This window comes from Macrotis lagotis, chromosome 3, assembly GCF_037893015.1.
Source record: "Macrotis lagotis isolate mMagLag1 chromosome 3, bilby.v1.9.chrom.fasta, whole genome shotgun sequence".
NCBI classification, from domain to species: Eukaryota; Metazoa; Chordata; class Mammalia; order Peramelemorphia; family Peramelidae; genus Macrotis; species Macrotis lagotis.
This window is the reverse complement of record NC_133660.1, coordinates 118,446,603-118,459,097: the sequence shown is the minus strand read 5'-3', so window position 1 is coordinate 118,459,097 and position 12,495 is coordinate 118,446,603. Positions and strand designations below refer to the sequence as shown.

Genomic DNA, 12,495 nt, shown 5'->3' with positions numbered 1-12,495 from the left:
ATCATAGGAAGTTCTGATTCTAGCAATTCTAGTCTAATCTTAGCTCCATAAACTCAAAACTCCATGATTTCATCAATGTTGGATTTTTTTCAGTACAGAAAAAGATTGCAGCCCCTCTTCATCTTGGGAGTCATTTTAATGAGTTTCAATGGCCAAAAAAAATATTGTATGCTGGCCCACCCTCCTAATGGGTAGGTCCCCAAACCCCAGAAAGAGTCTGTTCATAAGATCACAGGCCTTTCCAAAGCTTGTGTTCCATTGGCATAGTCTTTAAGAACCCAGGTCATCACTACACAATAAGGTGTCAAGAGATTAAGATCTTAGTGGAGGTACAAATTCATACTTGCTGGAAAATACAAAGCTAAATTCAGTGAGCAGAAACTGAATGAGACTTACAAGTGTTAGGTCAAACTGAATGAGGTCAACCTCTGAGAAACTAAGAAGAGTCAGACCTTACAGCTAATTATATAATGGCAGAGATTGTGACCTCTTTATGATGCAGATCTTGTTGCTGCTCAGCCTCTCCCTCTGGGCCTGCATCATCATGACAAGGAATATTAACCTGAAAGTTTCCTGTTATGACAAAGTATCTTTATTTGAATATTAAGAAGGAATAGGGTAACTGTGAACAAGGTGAGGGGTTCTGGTTTATACTGTAGAATTGATTGTCTCTTCTGGTTCTTTGACATCTGGTTTCATTAATTAAACTTCCTTTCTGGTCTCCTTAGCTCATTTAACTATCCCATCACCTCACAGGTGGATATAAGATTCTTAATTATAATAAGCTGAATCCCAGAGAATGGTTGTGTCTGTTTCATAAATGAGTTTGCAGACAAAATAAATGGAGGGACATTTGATTAACCAATTTCAGGAGATCATTTGTTAACTTCTACTCCCCAAGTGAATACAAAGTCCTTTCTCCCTCTCTGGACCTCAGTTCCCTCATCTGTAAAATGAAAGGGGGGTATTAGTCTAAGATTCCCATCAGCTCTAAATTCATGATTCTGCACATTGTTGATGGAAAGAGCACTGGTCTAAGATTAAATCCTACTTCTAAAAATTGCTAGTGACTTTGGGCAAGCCATTTTTCCACCAGTGGTCTTAGATACTTAAGATGAGAGGGTTGAATGTGAATGGCTTTGGGGTCTCTCTTCCAGCCCTAGAACTATGAGCCCCTCCTCCAGCTTTAGAACTATATGCTGGGGGCGGCTAGGTGGCGTAGTGGATAAAGCACCAGCCCTGGAGTCAGGAGTACCTGGGTTCAAATCCGGTCTCAGACACTTAATAATTACCTAGCTGTGTGGCCTTTGGCAAGCCACTTAACCCCATTGCCTTGCAAAAACCTAAACAAAAACAAACAAAAAAAAAAAGAACTATATGCTTCTCAGACTGAATTCTACAAATCACCTCCCATATCTAGAGCTAAGAAAAACACATGTTGCCTGTTGCAACCTCAAGGAAATCCAATTATAATCACAAATGGAGAGGCTCTCTAAAGTACAAATCAGAATATTCTCATAATGGCTCCATACATTTGTAGTAAAAATTGGACAGTTATCACAATAGAAATATCAAAAGCAGAAGTTTCTCTGGGCAGACTTCTCTGTGAAATATGAAACAGCTGAACTAACTTTGAGAAATACTTCAAATTTATATTCACCAAGCTATTCAAATATAAAATCAGTGCTAACAAATGGGCAACCTTGTCAGCTGCAATGCTAATAAATCAGACTCACCAAGGTAAGTTAACTGCATATTCAGTACACAGAGATCTATCATAGGAAACTTGATAATGATACAACTACTAGAAAAAAAAGCAAAGAAAAAATGTGGTTTCCATGACCTTGTCTGGAACTTACTAACAACCCTAGCTCATAGGTCTTCTCAGTACCTCAACTCTCTGTGCACCATTGTCAAAGAGATTGAAGAGGACTGGAATTCTAAATAAGCATGTGCATTGATTATAATAACAACTGACATCTTGATGGAAGCTTTGCAAAGTACTTTTTTGCCATCATTATCAAACAAGCCTCAGATATTCATTTTTTTCCAATTGAGTTTGACTCTCCATGACTTCATTTGAGGTTTTCTTGGTAAAATACTAGAATGGCAATTGCCATTAACTTCCCCAGCTCATTTGACAAATGAAGAAACTAAAACAAACAGGACTAAGTGATGCACCCAACATCATACAGTTATCTGAAGATGGATTTGGAACCAGGTCTTCCTGACTCCAAGTCCAGTGCTCCAACCACTGTAATAGAGGTAACTGAGGTAGAAACCACAGATTCTCGTTTTAGGGCTAAGAGGAAATCTCAGAAGTCAAACTCCTTCCTAGAACTCTAATAATCAGATTAAAATAGGTTAAAACGTAATTGAGAACTTTTAATAAAATAAATTAAAGCACAATATAGTATAGACAATGTTCATTTGCAGCTTTCTAAGGTGATATGGAGACCCTGATTCTATTTGAATTTGATGCCTAGTTTCTGAGTTATGGAGGAAGCTTAGACTTCCAGAGGTTAGGATCCTTCTTGAAGGTTGTACAAGCATCTAATGGCATAGTCAGGATGCAAATTCAGATAGCTAGATTTAGAATCAGTGTTTCTCTCTCATATGCTATGAGGGCATAATGAATGGAGAGCAGAACCCAGAATCAAGAAGTTATTATTATTCAATTGTGTCTGATTCTTCATGAACCCATTTGTGGTTCTCGTGGTAACAATACTGGAGTGATTTGCTATTCCTTTCCAATTTATTTGACAGCTGATGAAACTGAGGTAACTAGGGTAAAGTGATTAGCTCAAGGTCACACAACTAGTAAGTGTCTGAGGTTGGATTTGAACCCATGGAGATGATTCTTCCTTACTCTAGGTTCAACATTTTGTTTGTTATGCCTCAGATCAGGAAGATCTGAATTCAGATCTTACCTTAGACACTTCCCAGCTATATGAAGGGGGGAAAGTATTTATTAAGTGTCTGCTAAATGCTTTGCAAATATTATCTTATTTGATACTTACAACAACCCATGGCAGTGAGTAGTATTATGATCTCATTTTACAGTTGAGGAAACTAAGGTAGACAGCAGTTCAAGTAGTTTTTACAGGGTCATAGCTAACTAATGTTAGGGGTAAAATTCAAACCCAGTCTTCCTGACTCCAAGAAGAGTATGCTATCCATTGTGTCTCACTGCCACCCTAGGTATATTCACCAGGAGGCTCAGAGTCAGGATTCCTGTCTTTTAATGTGTGAAGGAGAAAGTTGAGTAGGGTAAGATAACCAAAGAAAGACCATGCTCACAACTTCTTGAGTCATTTCTTCAATATTTCAAAAGATTTATAATTTTCATTGTTGTAAAATCTCAAATGTCAATTAATTAGGATTGGAAGTCAGAGGAAATGAGTTCACAACTCAAGCTCTGCTACCTATAATCTGGGTGACTCTGGGTGAGTCCTTTACCTCCCTGAACCTCAGTTCACTCATCTATAAAATTAGAGGATTGAACAAAATGATATCTAAGGGCATGATAAGCTCTAATCCCTTTGATTTGTTCCTACAGAATTAAAAAAAAGTACCTCAAGAATTCCTGGTTCTCAAAAGAACTTATTCCACAGTGACAAAAATACTCTACAGAATTCAACTTCTCTGCTTCCAGCTGTTTTACATCACTATTTCCATAGTTGCCCTGGGTCACCATTCCAACAGAACTGACTGTGGTTCAATTCAGAGACAGACATCAAAGAAGTGATGAAATGTAGGGTATGCTGGACACTCCCAGAATCCTGAGTTTAAAATCATCAAGTGACACTGTTATTTTGATTGGCACCATCTTTGCCCCCCTCAGTACTTCCTATCTGTACATGTTGCCTCAGATGGTTAATAGACAGTGTCAGAATATACAAAATCATATATTCATAGCATATAGGTTGATTATCAGTGTCACAGTCTTGTCAACAATTTTCAGACTCTAAAGCTTCTATAGATTAAGTAGACTGGCCTGTAAATGCTATAGTTAAGAACAAGGCTATGATTCAGTGAATTTTTATTCATAATGGACTTATGAGTTAATATGAGAAATTTGGGCATGAGGAAAGGGAAAAACAGGTTAGGATGCCTCTGGATCCTAGTCTCAGTGATCTAATCTCCAGGGGGGAAAGAATACAATCATGGCTTGGCCAGTAGGAAGCATCTAATACTTTTGTCTACATTAGTGAACCAAAGTTCAATTTTATTTCATTATTTTATGAGAAAGGTCACTGATCATAAACCCTTTAAAAATGCAATGGTTTTATTCCAATTAAATGAAGAAAGTTCAATTAATGGAGGTTTTGGGGGAATATTTAATTGATGAGGTGATTTTCTATCCATAATAGATAGAATAAGGGGAGCTATGATAGAATAAGGATCCTTCCCCTAACCAGCCTCTGGTTATTATGGGCAATTTGCTGTTATGAATAGTGTTGGGCTTAGAATCAAGAAGACCTGAGTTCAAATCTGTCTCTCATAAACTTAATCTGTCCTCATAAACTTATTAGCTATGTAATTCAAGACATCTAAATTATGTTTTTCCTCAGTTTCCTCAACTGTAAAATGAGACTATTAACACCTATTTCCCAGGGTTGTTAGAGGATTGAACAACATATTGGTAGAAACACACCTAGCAGGTGTGATGTCAATGTATATTCTCTTCCTCTCCTATTAGTCCTCACTTTAACAAAGAAACCTCTTTATTATTCCATACTACAGGATCAGAGATATTGTGAATGGGGGGAAGCAGTGTTATAGGAAGGCATACAGGCTATTCTGTACATATGGCTGATTTTCCTCTAATGTCAATAGCAAGGAGATACCAATTATCAATACATTAAGTATCCATTATATAGATAATTACAGATATTAGAAGGGAGTGTGTATGACAAAAGAGTAGAATGGAGATATTAAGAAGAGAAGAAGAATATCAAAAGGAGACAAACTTTTAAAAGGTAATCAAGACCCAAAAGCACAGAAAAAAATTTTTGGGGGGGTGGGAGAAAAGAATTTAAACTATCCTATCTATACAATGTAACAGAACTCTTTATGGTAGTACAGATTTGGAAACAAAATATAAACCCATTGATTGATGATAAACACGCAAAAAAGTATGGATATGTGTATAGAAATCTTATTTGTAGCAATAAATGAAGGATTCTGAGAAAAATGAAAAGTTATGTGAACTGATGCAGAACAAAATAAAAACAAAAAGAACAATATGCAACTTGATGACAATTGTACAAATGAAGAGATCACCATGAAAAAGTGGAAAAGACTCACATGTACAAAAGTATTTAGAGCAGTTCTTTTTGTAATGGCAAATAATTAGAAATTGTGGGGATGGTCAACTCTTGATAGATGAATATTATATTACTACTGCTCTGTAGTAGTACTCATGCAGTAGCTCATAAGTAGTCAGACTTCAGAAAAGCCAAAGAAGACTTGCATGAACTGAGGCTGAATGAAATGAGCTGAACTAGGAGAGCATTGTACATATGTGAGGTACGACAACACTGTGAGATGATCAGCTATGATGGATGTAGTTTCTCTCAGCAATTCAGGGATCAAGGACAGTTCTGAGACTGAAAAGGAAAATGCTATCCACCTCTGAGAAAAACTGGAGTCTGAAGTTCCACTTTTTAAAATTTCTTTTATATTTTTCTTTCTTTTTAATGTTTTCCCCCTTCATCTTTTTTTTTTGCAAGGCAGTGGGGTTAAGTCACTTTCCTAAGGCCACACAGCTAGGTAATTATTAAATGTCTGAGGCTAGATTTGAGCTCAGATCCTCCTGACTCCAGGGCCAGTGCTCTATCCACTGCACCACCTAGCCACACCTTATCTACTGCACCACTTAGTTCTAATTCCTCTTTTACAGCCTGGTTAATATGGAAATATATTAAACATTATTATAAATTTACAACTATATCAGATTGATCATTGTCATGGGGATGGGGGATGGTAGGGGAGAACTGTAGAAAAATGAGGAATTTGCAAAAGGATGAACACTGAAAACTTTCTTTGCATGTAATTGGAATAAAATAATATAAATTAGAAACAAAAACTAAGAGATCACTAAAAGGAAGTCAAATTCTTAGTAACTAGAAAACCAGTGAAGGTTTCAGGGAACAGAAAATGAAATAGATCTCTCTCTTTATGGAAAAGAAGCAGACTGGGGCAGAATGTTTTATGCATTGATGTATTCACTACATTAGGTGGTTTTTGCTCAACTATTTTTCTTGTTACAAGGGAGGGTTCAATGTGGAGGAACAGAAAATGGAATTGTGTTGTGTTTTTTTTTTAACAGAAACACTGAGAAATTGAAAACTTACTAAAGTAAGTATTTTTTTATGTTTGCATATCCAGAGGAATATCACTCATTCAAATAAGCACATAAAAAATCTTATATGCTTGCCTAAAGCAAATTCTTTCAGAGATATAGGCTTTATCCATGTTTCTATGATGTGTAGATTTGCATGGTCATACATTTAGTGCTACAAAAAATCTTGGAAAGCTATTTAGTCCTTAAGATACAGATTTAGTCTAGAGATAGATTTAGTCCTTTAGATATTTTGCAAATGAGGAAATCTGAACACTTTCCTATTATTAGAAAAAGAAACCCAACACCTCAAGACAGAAATTTGAAAAAGGGAAAAATTTTCCTTCAGAAAAGAACATCAGGTCAACCCAACTAGCTCCCTTAAATTTATTTAATCCATCAAAAACAACCCAGATTCAGTTACACTTTGAGGGGAAGGCAATAACTAATGTTACTCTTCATTTTTGTTGACATCACATACTATATATCCATTATTAATACCTCAAACTTCTCCTTAGATCACAAGATCAAAGATTAAAAGCTAGAAGGGACCTTAGCAATTGTGTAATTCAGCTTCTTCATTTTATATAGAAAGTGACCTTCATGGAGCCTAGAAAACTTGCACACAGTCAAATAGTATCAGAGCTAGGATTCAAAAACCAAGTCAGAATTGAAATCTTTACTTGTTACAATATACCAAACCATATCTCATTCTATTAAGATCATTTAGTATTATGGATAAATTGATATGAACTTCAATGTCCCTATAATCCAACTTCTAATTACTAAGTACCTTCCTCATTTTATTAATATCAAGCATTCATAGCTTCTGCAATAGGAAATTGCCAACATTTTTGTCTCTGCAAAGGAATTTTGAAGATCTGCTTGAATTCATTCCCATTATTCTTAAGCCAGGAGAAGCAGCTTGGAGAATGTCAAAAGTCTGCTCCCACATAAAAACCTACCTTTCAGGAACCAGACAGAGAAGGATAGAATTTCTAGATTTAGGAGAAATAATTACTTTGAAAAGACATGTTGAGAAAACAAATGCCCTTTTGACTTAGAGACTACATATGTAGAATCCATAAGAAATATGGATCAGAAAGTCCAAAAAAAAGGGGTATCTGATAACTAAGTCATAGGACCATAAATTTAAAGTTGGACAAGATCTTGAAAGGCCATCTGATTAACCTGATCCTTTTAAAAAGGAAAGGGGTAATTAGTATGATGGGGTCAATTCAGAGAGTTCTAGAGAGTCAGTTTTTAAATTTTCAGAATGAACATTAATACCTCAGAAATTAGGAATCTAAAGATTAAGAACTGATGTTGTTTTGTTGAGTGTCTGGACTTAAGAAAGAGGATAAAATATTAATGATAAAGATTAAACTTAAAATTGTGCCAGGCACACATTTTTTTTCCTGGAGATTTGTTTGTGGAACATTTACCAGAATACACTTGGGTTTAACCACTTGCACATGATCACATTAGTAGAAAGTGTCAGAATTATAACCCAGGTCCTCTCACTCCAGATCCATTAACAAAAACCATTGACCATGCTCTAGATATAGGAGATTATAAAATCCTAGTAGCAAGAATTAGTTCATTAGGTCTTTTTTCTTATGAGAGCCTGATTCATTGCCTTACATACAGTAAGCAGTTAATACATGTTTGCTCAATTAAACTGAATTGACTGCCTTGCTCAACATAAATCTATTACATTATCATTACTTAAATTTTCAATTTAACAAACTTCCTGATGTCTTTTTAATTCTCCAATATCAGAATTTTTCCATATAAATAACAGTCTGCTGGGTTTTGAGTTTTATTTCATATTTAATAAGAAAAGTTGATGATAGCCCTTTTTTAGCCACCCTTTACTAACTCCTAAAAAACACTACGGTTTTATAAAATATAAATCTTGGCATACTGGTCTATATTGCTTCTCTCTTGCTTTTCAATATTAGCCTTATATGCATATTAGGCATCCTCATCTTTCTATTAGAGGGCATAGGAGATAATAGGAAGAGATTTTCACAGGGAAGCAGAAGATTCAGGTTCCAATAATGAATCTTCCCCAAACCCTTCACTCCTCTGGGTCCTAGTAACCTCATGTGCAGGTGGGGGGGGGACAATAATACATAGACTCTTTATCTAATAAGGTTGTTATGAGTTAGGTACTACGCAAAACTTAAACTGATACAATTTTCTGAACTCTTGTTCGTATATGATGCAGTGTCTTTCAATAGGATACTCTACCTTCCCCTTCAATCTACAGCAGTTACAACATACCCTATCTACCACCCAAAGTCTCTGGTTACTGAACACAGAATCATCAGTAGAGATGATAAAACACCTTAGCCTTCCTATTGACGCATTCCTATTTTTCCTTGCTTAGAAATGTAGTAAATGATAAAAAGCTAACATCACAGATTTTAGCTCTCCCCTTCGATTTAGCTACTCTGATAAATAGCTTCCCTTTACAGATCAATTTGCTTTTTGAAGTGGCACAAGAGAGATAAGGGAATGGGGGAAGGAGTTATGGGCAGGATTGCACATAGTAGGTATTCATTAACTGTTAATGACTTGCTAACTGTTTGGGAGCCAGATCTGGAATGACTACTGGCAAAAGAAAACAAAATAAATAACTTAATAACTAAATAACTTAAATAAAAAAATAATAAATAACTTAAATACTTTGATGCTTCCATATCAAGCACTAGACAAGACATCAGAGATAAAAAGACAGAAACAAAATAGTCCCTGCCTTTAAAGATCTTCCATTGTACTAGACAGAAATAACTCCTATGCAAATTAATATATGTATATACATATATAATATATAATACACATACATATCACATATAAAATACACATACAGATTTTAAAATAAATATAAAATAACTTCAATGGAAGGAAATAGCAAAAGAAGTACACAGACTGACCACCAGTAATCTGTATTTCTCCATGAAACATATATAACAAATGATAGTTAATATTTTTATTAACAACGTTATCAGAAACAACTATAACAGCTAGCATTTATATAGCACTTTGAGATTTACAAAGAACTTTTCAACTAGATTTCATTTTGTCATTATTTATACTATTATCTCCATTTTACAGATCAGAAGACTGAGACAGACAGAAGTTGAGTGACTTAACAGGTCACACAGATTGTGTCTGAGGCCATATTGTGACTACAAGCCCAGGACTCTATCAACTATGCCAACTAGTTGGCCTCACCAAAATAATACTGTTGTTAAAAAAAGACTCCAATAACATTGTTCTACAACCTTCTGATTATCAATATCACATAAGACATGAAACAGAGACATATACTGATCAACAATTCAACACTGTCATGGTTGCCAGTTGAAAAATCCCAATAAAAGAAGAATCCCCAGAAGTTGGTGAGCTCTCCATATTCTTTAGTTTACACCTAACATTGTACTTATGGTACTACAAAGCCAGCCAATAGGATGTTATTTATCAAAATTCTAAGGAATCTTGAAGGGAACCTTAAAAATAATCTAATGTGATTTTTCAAGTGGAAAAACTGACCCATGGAGATAAAGGGACTTGTCCAAATGCACACAACTAATAAGCAATCCAGGGTTTAAAAAATGAACATTTAGTGATATTCCACCACTCAACCATCTGTTAAGGAATGGCAAAAGTCACTGGAAACAACTGTCTCTAAAAGATCTATTTGTATTCACAAGGGTGACCTGATCACTGGGCTGTAGATGACTGTTGGATCTTCCAAACAATAAAACAAAAGAATCCACCCCATCTCCAGTCATATTCTAGAAGCATTCACTCTCTAAACAAATTTGTTATTTTTGTCCCTGTGTTCATCCAGGCCCTTTCCACTGAAACTGCCAAAGCCTCCACCAGCTGTCCCCCTTGGGAACAGGGCTGCATAAATATCATGCATTTCTTTCTAAACTGGTAGGAGATGTTCAAAGCATGGAGCCAGACCAACCAACCAAGTTACCAAGATGTTAAAGAATGCTACTTCAAAAGTTTAATGTATACTCACATATTTTAAAAACAAACAAAGACAAGGATGTCCTTTTTTCCTTTGTCCTTTGTCCTTTCCTTTCCTTCATTAGAATTGGTTTTTTCCTTTGGATTGATTGGGGACTTGTCATAAGGAGGCATTATAGAGAAAGTGCTGGAATTAGCTCTTTTTACTCCTATTTGTCTCTGACCCAAGACTACCAAAATGCATATATCTAGTGGTGAAAACAAGGTTAGAAAAATTTGAGTGAAAGTAAATACAAAATCATGACTTGTATTAGGATATTCCACAGCCTCCAATCTATTTCATACCCAGACACATAATGGATATAAAAGATAAAAAAAAAACAAAGAAATGGTCAGAATAAGAATATAGGGAATGGGTAAGTCATCCAAGCTTCAGTTTTCTCATCTATAAAATGAGGAGGTTGAATCAGATAGCCTCTGACACCCTTCCTACTCTAAATCCATGATCACATGAATAAAAGAGAGCTGAGTGTACCAGAAACAGACTAAAGGAGGCATATTCGTAGAATTTTGAATCAAGAGATAAAAAAAGAATGCATTTTCAACCTTCTCATTTTACATTCATAGAAAATGAGGTCCAAGTATGTCATGTCCTTTCCAAGTTCTCACAGATAATAAGTATTAAACACAAGTTTCAAAGCCCAGGTTTTGATCTCCAGGGCCTTTACTCCTTTCTACTCAACAGGAAATACCAACAGAGAAAATTAAGTTAAATAACCCATTCTAAGGAGAAAAGGGAATTTGGTGTACAACAATAATTTCTTATCCAATAATTTTCCCCACCACCACCACCACCACCACCACCACCACCACCACTACCTCACCCAGTTTGGAAGTACAACAAAGATCTATGGGTCTGATATCAATGTTCCTTGGCCTAAAAGTTTTGACTCGCTTCATTTTCCTCACCAGATTCAGTTCATCCCTCCTTAGATAACCTGGTGGCCCTTGACTCCTTAGGGCTCACAATATTTGTATCAGACACCTGATCAGCATTAGTCCTGTGTAGCTCAGAACTCTCGATTCAAGCTATCCACTAGTCTCAGAAATCTTAAGCAGCAGGGATTATATGTGTTCTCTATCCCACCAACAATCAATATTATCTAAGCAGAAGAGGCAACAATTCCAAAGAAGAGAAGCAATTTGTCCAAGATTTTTATATATGCATATATATGTGTATATATATATATATATATATATATATATATATACACACATGTATGTATATATATATTGGAAGCATGGTATATTCATTGTTTGCTCAATTGTTTTTCAGTTAGGTCTGACTCTTCATAAATTCATTTGAAGTTTTCTGGACAAAGATACTAGAATGGTTTGCCATTTCCTTTTTCCAGCTCATTTTACTGATGAGGAAACTTGTTAGGGAATGTTGTGTATGGGAGCATTGTAAACTATCATCTGGTGTCCTTGTGTACCAGAGTCTCATCTTACTAAGTGCCAGGGGAGTGGGAGGGGATGAGAGACTGAAAAGGTATTTTAAGCACTGGTGTTTTGGCAGAGCACTTGGAGATCTTGATGGAATACTTGTCTCCCTTGTCATCCTTGTCTCCTGCCCCTCCAACATTCACCTGGGGAACATTGAGGGAGTCCAGAAGTGGGACTCAGCATAATGGCACCTGAACAGGGACAAGAAGGCAGAGTTATCCGAGTGAAGTACGGGATAAGGACCAGCAGATACAAGCAAGGAAAAATTCCAGGTAACATCTGAAAGACTTTGGAGAAGGTAACAAGTTTATCATAGGGCTAATGTTAAGGAAGTTGGAACAAGGAGGTGTGGAGGAAAGTGAAGGTAAAGTGAAAGTGCATTTGCCTCTATGGCCTGAGGCAGAAGAAACAAAGTATTATTAAGAAAAGTCTAGGATCATCCCTACATCACCTAGGGAAGAGATTTCAGCAGTACAAAAGGCCATCAAAAAAGCAAAAGATCAGGGAGACAATTTGATGGATCTAGGAGCTGAGTTTCAATCATATCCTGTTGTTGAGGAGCCAGATTCTTTTAATCCAGGAAACCTTAGGCAAAGACATAAGCCGCTAGATATAAAAGCAGTCAGAGATTTAAAGAAGGCAGTGGAGGAATA

The 12,495-nt window shown here is 36.0% G+C and overlaps 1 protein-coding gene across 2 annotated transcripts in view; it reads right to left on the bottom strand.

Moving 5' to 3' along the window:
* The window catches only part of IQCM (IQ motif containing M), a 620,635-nt gene that overhangs the window by 557,595 nt on the left and 50,545 nt on the right, over positions 1-12,495 (bottom strand). The window contains exon 1 of one of the 2 annotated variants that reach the window (XM_074229156.1): positions 397-496. The exons of the other annotated variant lie outside the window; for it this stretch is intronic. The gene's annotated coding sequence lies outside the window, so the exon portion shown is untranslated. Of the gene's footprint in view, positions 1-396; positions 497-12,495 lie in introns of those variants that run through there. 2 annotated transcript variants of the gene reach the window in all.